The sequence below is a fragment of the Acinonyx jubatus genome, chromosome A1, assembly GCF_027475565.1.
Source record: "Acinonyx jubatus isolate Ajub_Pintada_27869175 chromosome A1, VMU_Ajub_asm_v1.0, whole genome shotgun sequence".
Lineage (NCBI taxonomy): Eukaryota > Metazoa > Chordata > Mammalia > Carnivora > Felidae > Acinonyx > Acinonyx jubatus.
The window spans coordinates 123,719,331-123,731,683 of record NC_069380.1 but is presented as its reverse complement, the minus strand read 5'-3'; the positions used below and the strand labels follow the sequence as shown (position 1 = coordinate 123,731,683).

General features: G+C 39.2%; 1 protein-coding gene across 1 annotated transcript in view; it reads left to right on the top strand.

Moving 5' to 3' along the window:
• MIER3 (MIER family member 3) overlaps positions 1 to 12,353 on the top strand; it is a 135,758-nt gene that overhangs the window by 79,475 nt on the left and 43,930 nt on the right. Inside the window, exon 5 of the mRNA XM_053223137.1 lies at positions 4,292 to 4,487. The gene's annotated coding sequence lies outside the window, so the exon portion shown is untranslated. The remainder of the gene's footprint in view (positions 1 to 4,291; positions 4,488 to 12,353) is intronic.

Sequence of the window (12,353 nt, the reverse complement as noted above, 5' to 3'; positions counted from 1 at the left end):
CAGTGCTCACCATTCATCCCCTAAATTTGATAACCCTCTAGCCAGGCTTCTCAAAAAGAAAAGAGAGAGGACCCAAATGGATAAAATCACGAATGAAAATGGATTTATTACAACCAATCCCTCAGAAATACAAGCAATTATCAGGAATACCATGAAAAATTATATGCCAACAAACTGGACAACTGGAAGAAATGGAAAAATTCCTAAACACCCACACACTACCAAAACTCAAACAGGAAGAAATAGAAAATTTGAACAAACCCATAACTAGTGAAGAAATTAAATCAGTTATCAAAAATCTTGCAACAAATAAGAGTCCTGGACCAGATGGCTTCCCTGGGGAATTCTACCAGACATTTAAAGCAGAGTTAATACCTACCCTTCTCAAGCTGTTCCAAAAAATAGAAATGGAAGGAAAACTTCCGGACTCGTTCTATAAAGTCAGCATTACTTTGATTCCCAAACCAGAAAGAGACCCAACAAAAAAAGAGAACTACAGGCCAATATCCCTGATGAATATGGATGCAAAAATTCTCAACAAGATACTAGCAAATCGAATTCAACAGCATATAAAAAGAATTATTTATCATGATCAAGAGGGATTCATTCCTGGGCTGCAGGGCTGGTTCAATATTTGCAAATCAATCAATGCGATACATCACATTAATAAAAGAAAGGATAAGAACCATATGATCCTGTCAATCGATGCAGAAAAAGCATTTGACAAAATTCAGCATCCTTTCTTAATAAAAACTCTCCAGAAAGTCAGGATAGAAGAAACATACATAAACATCATAAAAGCCATTTATGAAAGCCCATAGCTAATATCATCCTCAATGGGGAAAAACTGAGAGCTTTCCCCCTGAGATCAGGAACATGCCAGGGATGTCTACTCTCACCGCTGTTGTTCAACATAGTGTTGGAAGTCCTAACATCAGCAATCAGACAACAAAATGAAATAAAAGGCATCAAAATTGGCAAAGAAGAAGTCAAACTTTCACTTTTTGCAGATGACATGATACTCTACGTGGAAAACTGACAGACTCCACCAAAAGTCTGCTAGAACTGATACATGAACTCAGCAAAGTCGCAGGGTACAAAATCAATGTACAGAAATTGGTTACATTTTTATACACCAATAATGAAGCAACAGAAAGAGAAATAAAGAAACTGATCCATTTATAATTGCACCAAGAGCCATAAAATACCTAGGAATAAACCTAACCAAAGATGTAAAAGATCTGTATGCTGAAAACTACAGAAAGCTTATAAAGCTTTATACTGTGTGCTGAAAACTATAGAAAGCTTATGAAGGAAATTGAAGAAGTCACAAAGAAATGGAAAAACATTCCATGCTCATGGATTGGAAGAATAAATACTGTGAAAATGTCAATACTACCCAAAGAAATCTACACATTCAATGCAATCCCAATCAAAATTGTACCGGCATTCTTCTCAAAGCTAGAACAAACAATCCTAAAATTTGTATGGAACCACAAAAGATCCCGAATAGCCAAAGTAATATTGAAGAAGAAAATCAAAGCAGGAGGCCTCACTATCCCAGACTTTAGCCTCTACTACAAAGCTGTAACCATCAAGACAGCATGGTATTGGCACATAAACAGACACATAGGTGAATGGAATAGAATAGAGAACCCAGAATTGGACCCAAAAATGTATGGCCAACTAATTTTTGACAAAGCAGGAAAGAGTATCCAATGGGAAAAAGACAGTCTCTTTAAGAATTGGTGCTGGGAGGACTGTACAACAACATGCAGAAGAATGAATCTAGACCACTTTCTTACACCATTCACAAAAACAAACTCAAAATAGATGAAAGACCTGATTGTGAAACAGGAAACCATCAAAATCCTAGAGGAGAAAGCAAGCAACCTCTTTGACCTCAGCTGCAGCAATTTCTTACTCGACACATCTCCCAAGGCAAGGGAATTAAAAGCAAAAATGAGCTATTGGTACCTCATCAAGATAAAAAATTTCTGCACTGCAAAGGAAACAATCAACAAAACTAAAAGGCAACAGACAGAATGGAAAAAGATATTTGCAAATGACATGTCAGATAAAGAGTATCCAAAATCTATAAAGAACTCACCAAACTCCATACCCTAAAAACAAATAATCCAGTGAAGAAATGGGCAGAAGACATGAACAGACACTTTTCTAAAGAAAACATCCAGATGGCCAACAGGCACATTAAACGATGCTCAGTGTCATTCATCATCAGGTAAGTACAAATCAAAGCCATACTAGATACAACCTCACACTGGCCAGAGTGGCTAAATGAACAAATCAGGAGACTATAGATGCTGGCGGATGTGGAGAAACAGGAACCCTCTTGCACTGTTGGTGGGAATGCAAACTGGTGCCACTGCTCTGGAAAATAGTGTGGAGGTTCCTCAAAAAATTAAAAATAGAAATACCCTATGACTAGCAATAGCACTGCTAGGAATTTACCCAAGGGATACAGGAGTGCTGATGCATAGGGGCACATGTACCCCAATGTTTATAGCAACACTTTCAACAATAGCCAAATTATGGAAAGAGCCCAAAAATCCATCAACTGATGAATGGATAAAGAAGATGTGGTTTATATATACAATGGAATACTACTTGGCATTGAGAAAGAATGAAATCCTGCCATTTGTAGCAATGTGGTTGGAACTGGAGGGAATTAAGCTAAGTGAAATAAGTCAGTCAGAGAAAGACAGATACCATATATTTTCACGCATATGTGGATGTTGAGAAACTTAGCAGAAGACCATAAGGGAAGGGAAGGGGGAAAAAAGTTACAGAGAGGAAAGGAGGCAAACTATGAGACTCTTAAATACAGAGAACAAACTGAGGGTTGATGGGGAGTGGGGGAGAGGGGAACATGGGTGATGGGCATTGAGGAGGGCACTTGTTGGGATGAGCACTGGGTGTTGTATGGAAGCCAATTTGACAGTAAATTATATTTAAAAAATAAAATAAAATTGGTATAAAAAACAAAAAAGAAAAAGAACCCTGCAAAAGCAGCCTCTTTGGAGTTCTGTAATACCAACTATAGAAACAGTCTTCTGTCCTAAGAACAGTAGATGCCCACTCTTGGTCCTTTACATTCTGCTCAACCTATAATTGCCTCTTGTTGTTGCAGTGTACAGACACCAGCAACAGCAACTCCCAGCACTAGCCTCGGAGCTGCCTCAGGCCACCCACCTGCCTACCATCTCTCTCTCTTTCAACCCTCCCTTCAGGCTAGCTCCTCGGCTTTCTATTCCTGCCCTCGGCTCATGATTCTTTTTTTTTTTTCCCCACCCTTAAATAGCTTTATTGAAATACAATTCACCTTGCATACAATTCACCCATTCAAAATGTACAATTCAATGGATTTTAGTACCTTCACAGAACTGGGCAACCATCACCACAATGAATTTTAGAATACTTTATCATCCCCAAAAGAAACACAGCAACCTCCAATCCTTCTGCCACCAAACTCCCCATCCCCTTCCGCACTCTAGGCAACCACTATTCTACTTTCTGTTTCAATGATTTGCCTGCCTATTTTGGACATGTCTTGTAAATGGAATTAGACAATGTGTGGTCTTCTGCGACTGGCTTTTTTCATGTAGCATGATGTTTTCAAGATTCATCCATGTTGTAGCATGTTTCAGTGCTTCATTCCTTTTTGTTGCAAAATTATATTCCATCATATGAATATACCACATTTTATTTATCTTTTCTCCCGTTGATGAACATTTGGGTTGTTTCCTGTTTGGGGCAGTTACGTACAATACTGCTAGGATATTTGTATATAACTTGTTGTGTGGACATATGTTTTCATTTGTCTTGGGTGTACACCTAGGAGTGGAATTGCTGGGTCATGTGGCAAGTCTATATCCAACCTATTGAGGAACCTCCGGACTGTTTTTCAAAACAGCTGCAGAATTTTACATTCGCACCAGCAGTGTATAAGGGTGCCAGTTTTCTACATCCCTGTCAATACTTGCTATCATCTGTCTTTTTGATTATGGCACCCTACTTCCCACTATTGGCTCCTAGAGCCTGTTTGGCTCACTGACCTTAGGAATCCTGCACTTCCTTGATTTCAGACATCTTCTGGGTTTCCTGTAAAAGTCATTCTCCATCACACTGGCAGACTCCTTGACTTCCTCCACTAAGGAATAAGGCTGGCAGATATTGGGGTTCTCAGATGCTACCCCCAAAATAAAAGAGGAGAGAAAGAGGAAGGTTAAATGTGACTGACAGTACCCCTTTTCTTTCTCTTCTACTCCAGTTGCTGGAGTGACTAGCTGAGGGACCGAGGAAGGGCTGAACTGGGGATGGGACAGCAATCATTCTGGAATTCCAACCTGAGGGTGGCAAGGATGAGATGGAACAGCCAGTGCAATGATCAGTTTAGAGGCGGACTCTCATTTCCTTCGGTCTTTTTATTTGCTGCAAAGGGGAAGGGAGAGGAGTCTCCGCATTAGGTAAGGTAGTAATAAATAACTGGTTTTTGCTGACAGTAACTTACAACTGATAATGTTCATCATTCCTCTTTTCAATGACTTCTCTTTTATGGCTGGTTTATTTAGAAACAACTGTTGGTGTTAGTACCTTCTATGCATTCCAGGCTGAAGAGTCCTGGTTTGGGGTGAGACAGATTTCAATAGTACCACAGCTGAAAGAGAAAACCTGTCAGCACAAAGAGAAAGGCCATCAGAAAAGTCATGGATTGTGTTTCTGTTTAACCCTCTTTTCTTAGGCTGGGATGACTTAAGTAGAGGTTTCTGACTTGGAAAATTGACTTGCGTTTGAATCTCTCAACCGTACTTGAATTTTACCCTGGGAAACCAGGCTCAGTGAGTACACTTATTTCAGTAACAATTCTACACACAGCTGAAGGCTTTACTTAACAACCGTTTAGATTCAGGAATAGATTAAATCCATTAACTAAGCCAGTGTTTTCTCCCTCACTGTGGTTATTAACCAAATTGCTAGCATTAGGTATAACACAGAAAACCATGTTTAAAGATAACCTACACCTACCGTTTTAGCATTTTTATTTTAATGTGCATGATTAGGACATACATTCTGAAACTATATAGTTTTGTAGAATTCAAGTATAAACTTTTAAACGTCAACTTTCTTGAGGTATAATTCACTTAACATTTAAGTGCACCACCTATTTAAAAAAATTTTTATTTTGGGGGAGAGAGATCACAAGCAGGGAGGGGCAGAGAGGGAGAGAGAGAGAGAGAGAGAGAGAGAGAGAGAGAGAGAGAATCCCAAGCAGGCTCTGCACTTCCAGCTCAGAGGGCTCATTCCTATGAAGTGAACCATGAGATCATGACCTGAGCTGAAACCGAGAGTCAGATGCTTAGCTGACTGAGTCACCCAGGTGCCCCTAAGTGCACCCACTTTAAGGGTACTGATTAGTGAGTTATACATTTGTGTAACCACTACTATGATCAAGATATAGAGCATCTCTATCACCTTCCCTCCTGTTCCTTTACTGTCAGTCCCCACACACTTTCCAGTCCCAGGCAAACACAAATTTACCTTCTTTTCCTAGATTAATTTTGTATTTTGTGAATTTAATATAACTGGAACCAGAGTGTTTTTGAGATTCATCCATGTTGTTACTTGTATCTGTTTTCATACCTTTTTACTGCTTGATGTTATTTCTAGTGTATGGATGTACCAAAATGACAAATTAAAGTTTATCCTAGGAATGAAGGATTGGATAAACATTGAAAATCACCAATCACCAGAATAAAGGTGAAAAAGAATGTGATCATCTCAATATATGCAAAAAAAGTTACTTGACAAAATTTGTCACCCATTTGTAATAAATATTCTCAGCAAACTAGTAATAGAAAGGAAATATCCTTAATACGATAAAGGGCGTTTACAGGAAACATCATACTTAATGGCTATATTAGTTACCTATTACTGTGTAAAAAATTACCCCAAAACTTAGCAGCTTAAGCAATAAACACTTAACATCTCACTATTTCTTAGGGTTAGGGATTTGAGCGCAACTTGGTAGAGTAGTTCTAACTGAGATTCTCTCATGAGGTTGCATTCAAGATATCAGCTAGGATTATCGTCATCTGAAACCTTGATTAGGGCTGAAGGATTTGCTTCCAAGATAGCTCATTCACAAAGCTGTTGGGATAAGCCTTCAGGTCTTTACTACTTGAAGGAGGCCTTAGATCCTCACCATATGCATCTCTTCATAAGTCTTCTCATGGCTTGACAAATGGCTCCCCCCAGAGTAGTGATCCAAGAAAAAGAGAAAGCAAGAAGGAAGCTACAATACCATTTATGACCATTTATGAAGTCACATATAGCCTTTCCACCAGAATCTATTCATTAGAAGCAAGTGACTACTGCTCACATTCAAGGGGAGGGGGAAAGACTCCACTCTCTGAGGGGAGGAGTATAAGAGAAACAGTGACTACATTTCAAAACCACCACAAAGGTAAAAGATGAGATGCTTTCCCCCAGGAATATCAGGAACAAGGAAGAATAAATACTTTCAGCATTTTTTTTTAATTTTACATTTTTTTTGTTTGTTTTTTATTTTTGGGACAGGGAGAGACAGAGCATGAACGGGGGAGGGGCAGAGAGAGAGGGAGACACAGAATCGGAAACAGGCTCCAGGCTCTGAGCCATCAGCCCAGAGCCTGACGTGGGACTCGAACTCACAGACTGCGAGATCGTGACCTGGCTGAAATCGGACGCTTAACCGACTGCGCCACCCAGGCGCCCCAATACTTTCAACATTTTAATTCAACATTATCCTGGAGGTCCTAGCAGTCACAATAGAGCAAGAAAAATAATAAGATATATGGATCAGAAAGGTAGAAGTAAAACTGTCTTTATTTGCAGATGACATATTTGTGAAAATAGAAAATTTTAAGGAGTCTACAAGAAGCCGCTAACATATAAATAAAATTTCCAAAGTTGTATGATACAAAATTAATATACAAAATTTAATTGAATATCTATATACTAGCAACAATCAATGGTAAAATGAAAATTTTAAATGCCATTTAAAATAGTATCAAAAATACATAAAATATTTGGGGTTGAGTTTAGTAAAAGATGTACAAGATCTATACATTGAAAACTATAAAACTTTGCTGGGAGAAACTAAATGAGACTTAAGTTAATGGAGAGATATGTTGTGTTCATAAATTGGAAGAGTTGCTGTTGTTCAGATAGCAATTCTCTCCAAATTGATCTATAGGTTCAATACAATCTCAAGCAAAATACTAGCAGGAATTTTGTAGAAATTGATGAACTGATTCTGAAATTCATATGGAAATAAGGATAGTGAATAGCCAAAATAATTTAAAAAAAGAACAAAGATGAAGCCTTTCACTACCTGATTTCAAGGTTTATTACAAATTTTATTATTGTAAATTATCAAGAATTGTCTTATCCAATTTCAAGATTTATTATGAATCTTATTATTATAAGTCATCAAGAATCATGAAAAAATATATGGACCCTAGTAATAGGCATTATACACATACAATTTTTCATAAATATATATGAATTGAAAAAAATTTTGATATATATATGAACCATCAAAAATATTTATATATCTATATCTATATCTATATCTATATCTATATTCAGTTGATTTTTGAGAAAGGTGCCAAGTTATTTCAATGGGGAAAGTTTTTCAACAAGTAGTGTTGGGACAACTGTGTATCTATATTGAAAAAAAAAATAACCTTGACTCTTAACTCACACCATATATAAAAATTAACTCAAAATGGGTCATAGGCCTGAATGTTAAAGTTAAAACTATAACATACTTTGAAAAACAATATCAGAGAAAATCTTGGAAAACTTTGAGAAGACAAAAATTACACAGGCTACAAAAAGCACCAACCATAAGAGAAAAAAATTAATACATTGGACTTCATCAAAATTAAAATCTTTGTTCTTCAAGTATAAATGCAACCAAGAGAATAGCAGGGATTAGGGGGGAGAAGGCAGTGTATACACCAGATCCTATGTTGGTGAAGGACAGTGGCCATGTAATCAGTAAATGACAGTGACCAGGAATGAAGATAGTATGAGTGAATATTAGGATTCTCAGAGGGTGGAGCATCCTGGCTTCCTACCAGAGGAACAAGGACATGGACCTCACCTCCTGACCCTGAAGTTTGTATGGTCTGAAAGGGTGATGTCCTGGGTGGGTGGGGGCAGTGGGGGATCAGGAGAAGAGCAAATTTCAGTTAAGGCAGGTGGTGGGGAGAAATGCTCAGGGAAGTGGTTCAGGATATCAGGGGTGTGTAGATCACAGAGTAGGACTCCTGGAGGCTTGGTGGAAGAGTTTGGGAGGAAAAGAAGACATGTTAAGAAGGAGAGGTTCTGAGGATATAGGACAGGAGAGACATATTTTGGACTGCAACTGCAGGAAAACTTCCTCCTCCCAATCTCCTAAAGCAGTGGTCTTCAAACTTTTTTGCTTGAATAGACTCACATAAGATTTTTAAAACCTCCTTTACTTTTGTTGTTGTTGTTTTTATTCAAGTATAACTTTTCTGGGGCACCTGGGTGGCTCTGTTGGTTAAGCGTCTGACTCTTGATTTCAGTTCAGGTTATGATATCATGGTTCATGAGATCAAGCCCTACATCAGGTTGTGCACTGACAGCACAGAGTCTGCTTGGGATTCTTTCTTCCCCTCTCCCTGCCCCTCCTCCACTCACTTCTCTCTGTCTCTTTCAAAATAAAAATAAAAAAAATTTTTAAATATAAATTTTCTAAGGTACCTAAATCTTAAATGTACAGGCTCAGTGAACTTTTCCATATTTGTACACTCATGTTATCACCATCAAGATGAAGATGTAGAACATTTCCAGCACTAGCAGGTTCCCTCATGTTCCCTTCTTGTTGATACCTGCCCTCTCCCTCCTGTAGGTAACCACTCTTCTGACTTCTATCACCATCGTCTCACATTTTTCAGTTCACATGAAGATTTTTCTATTATAAATCTAAAGAATTTCAAAGGATGTCACTCCTGGCATATTATATAGTGTACCTTGGCCTGCAGATTGAACCTATTTCGTTTATGGAAATGTCTGCTATCTAATCTAAATGGCAAAGCCAGTCTTCATTCTTAAACCAATTAGCCAGATTGAATTTTCAGTCAGAAGGAGTCTGACTTCATTTATCAACTCATATATATGTGTTCCTAGGTCTCCCTGTGATGGATTTATCTTACTTTTGGATTCCAATTCTAAAACATATAAATGGGTGCATAAAGCCAGGGGCTTGCCAGACAGTTTGTTACCTGCTTGAACCAAGGCACTGATGCTTTATTAATTTTATGAAGCTCTTCTGCTTTGCCCTCAGGGAACTGCCTCACAGATGCTCCTCACAGGAGAGAGCACACAATCTCATGTACTTTTTTTTAGGTGCTCTCTAGGTTTTTCAACTTGGGCAGGTTTTTTTTTTTTTTTAATTTTTTTTTCAACGTTTTTATTTATTTTTGGGACAGAGAGAGACAGAGCATGAACGGGGGAGGGGCAGAGAGAGAGGGAGACACAGAATCGGAAACAGGCTCCAGGCTCCGAGCCATCAGCCCAGAGCCTGACACGGGGCTCGAACTCACAGACCGCGAGATTGTGACCTGGCTGAAGTCGGACGCTCAACCGACTGCGCCACCCAGGCGCCCCTCAACTTGGGCAGGTTTATATGGGATTTGGGAGAAGCGTCATCAGGAAAGGAAGGCTGGAAAGGAGTATTGGCAGGCTGTAGCAGCCCAAAGTCAGGAAAGAGTACAAATGGAAACTAAAGATCTGTAACCAGTCAGCTTAAAACAATCGGTGCCTGCTCACTGCATGGAAGCATATGTGCACTGTTAGGGCACAGTTTCTGCATCTAAGCACTATTGACATTTTGGGTCCTTTAACTCTTTGTCATGAGGGGAGCTGTCCTGTGCATTGTAGGATATTTAACAATATCTTTAATCTCTACATACCAAATCCTAGTAGCAACCCCCTTCCTCGCATTGTAACAACCAAAAATATCTTCACACACTGGCACATGTCCCCCTGGGGAGCAAAATACACCTGGTTAAGGACCACTGCCTTAGGGTACTCCAGTTTGAGGACTGCTGTCCTGAAGGAGGATAGCTTCACAGACATCATCTGAAACCTGAAGTATGGAAACTATAGTCATAGTAGGGACCCAATTTTCCTTCTCTTTTAAGTCCACAGAAGTGGAACTTGAGTCTCGTTTCCCACTAGGCTAGATGGTGACAGCAGCAGGGAGCCCAGGGGTATGGGCCATGTGGTCCTTCTTGCAAGGGTGAGTAGGAGTGGGTAGTGGTCTTCACCGTTGCTTCTAGCCATCAGCACTAAGGAGAGGGTGGGAATCTTTTGCAAATGTAGTTTGATGGCAGCATCAGAGGTGTTCCTTAGAGATGCTAAGAAATAACTGAACAAGATTTTAGAGGGCTAGGATCTTTTAACAATAAAGAAGCGTATTAGAAAACTTTTTTTTTTTTTGCTTTAATAAAATATCAATCAACATACTGCTTCCTTCACTGAGAACGTCTTGCTATGAAAGAAATGTCAGCTGAATTTAGTGTTTGATGACTTTAGTGTATAGTGACATAGTTTATTTGCATTCTGGCTCCAGTTCCTTGTCATGGCAGCATTCCACACTTTGTGTGGCTAGGATATGAACCGAGGGTCTTTAGAGGGTCATGAAATCAATTCAAGACTTGCAACCTTGTTAAAGAAAAGTAATGAAATGGAAAAAAAATCAGAGTATGTGCTATTTAGAATGAGTATAATTGTATGAATCTTTTGTTTCAGTTATATACATGTATATATACCTACACACGTGTACTGAGTCACAATGTCAAAATACCTTTCCAAGTGTGGGTATTGGTCAGAAAAGTGTAAAAAGCACTGGTATAGGAAAACGTGAAAGTGCAACTGTGCTCATTTAAGGCTGGATTCTGGTCCATTATGATTTTCAGAGCTTTTTTAGCTATCCGTCAGCAGTAGATACTGCCAACGCTTGATCCATATTTTTCAGTCCACCTGGAGTCACCTTCAGACAGCACCTTACACACCTAGTTCCTGCGTATCTCTGCCTATGAGAGTTATCTGGCTGAGACAGCAGGCTGGGCCTTCCCGAAGGTCAGGACGAAAGTGCCTGAGAGTTAATGCCAAGAATTAGATGCAAATGGGGATGGGAATTGGTGGATATAATTCCAACTTCTTTATCCCTCTGTGGAACGCTTCTAAAGAGTTACACACTCTAAGAGGGGTACAACACAGACTAAAAAAAGAAACTGAGGTACAGATACATTAAATGACTTATCCAAGTTCACATGCCAGTAACATTTAAATTCAGGTCTGTTTTATTCCAACGTTCACTGTTGTATCTGTGTTATATTTTTCCTCCCAAGATACACTTCCCTGGTCCATAAAGTTATTGACCTTATTTTTTCGTTTATTTTTTTTTCAAAGTTTTTAAATTTATTTAAGTAATCTTTACATCCAACGTGGGGCTCAAACCCATAACCATGAGATCAAGAGTAGCATGTTCTTCCATGTTCAGCGAGGCACCCCTAAAGTTACTGACCTTCTAACAATTTCTCCAAGTTGACCAATCTTGTTTTCTGGGTCAGTCCTTAGCCTGTGTCATTAATTCTCTTGAACTCCTCCATATGACAGGGGCAACAATTCCTACAAGCTCCATTTCCCAGGCTCCTGGGTTAGCTGGCTTCTTCTTGGGTTCAGGTAATGGAAGGCACTGGTAATAAATCACAGAGAGAAGGAGAGAAGCCAGGATATTTGTCCCTCTTTCTCTGTCTCTGGTTACATCTCCAGTACAGCTCTAGCTAGGCAAGTATACCATAGTTCTGGCTTCCCCTACTGACTGGCCCCCGGGCTGTGGTAACATTGATTATGCTTTTTGTCCCTCCAGCTTAAGAGTGGTGGCACTTTCTGCAAATCTCTGAATAACTTCACAGTACTCTGTTTTGAATCTTAGACTTGTGTAACCCATTCATGGATTAATTTCCTCTGTTTATTTATTTGAATTTCTTCTGTTTTATTTATTTAAAAAATTTTTAATGTTTATTTATTTTTAAGAGAGAGAGACAGAGAGACAAAATGCAAGTGGGGGAGGTACAGACAGAGAGGGAGACATAGAATCTGAAGCAGGCTCCAGGCTCTCAGCTGTCAGCACAGAGCCCGATGCAGGGCTCAAACCCACGTGAGATCATGACCTGAGCCAAAGTCAGACACTTAACTGACTGAGCTACTCTCAGGCGCCCTGAATTTCTTCTGTTTTAAATCTTAGAATG